This window comes from Myotis myotis, unplaced genomic scaffold (genome assembly GCF_014108235.1).
Source record: "Myotis myotis isolate mMyoMyo1 unplaced genomic scaffold, mMyoMyo1.p scaffold_m19_p_14, whole genome shotgun sequence".
In the NCBI taxonomy this organism is placed as follows: domain Eukaryota; kingdom Metazoa; phylum Chordata; class Mammalia; order Chiroptera; family Vespertilionidae; genus Myotis; species Myotis myotis.
Genome location: NW_023416318.1, coordinates 13,703,384 through 13,703,855, shown reverse-complemented (window position 1 = coordinate 13,703,855; position 472 = coordinate 13,703,384).

The following is a 472-nucleotide window of genomic DNA, read 5'->3' as shown; positions in this document are numbered from 1 at the left end:
TCTCTGTATTTGATAAAATTTTTATTACTGTATAAAATATCTCCCAGTACATTTTCTTTTTTCATGTCTAGATTTAGATAGGATTCCTAGTAGTTAAAAAATTAAAAGAATGAAAAAGTATAACTGGATTTTTGTATCTTCTGAGGGTTTTTTCCTCAGTACCACTTATTACTTTCCCCCATTTTTAAAAGCAATAAATGCTTATTATTTAAAAACAAAAAACACAAAAAAACCCACAAAACAACGTGGGATAAACCAAACAGTAAAAGAAAAGCCAAAATCACCTATAACCTTCCCCAGGAACACTCAATGTTAATATTTTGGTATATATCTTTTCAGGATTCTGTGGGTGTATATTTCCTACTCCCTACCATGGGATCAGAATGCAGTTCTCTTTTGCTAATCCTTTTTCTCCCATGTGCTGTGAATATCTTTTTAATATTCTTACATATTCTTTGGAAACTTAGCTTTT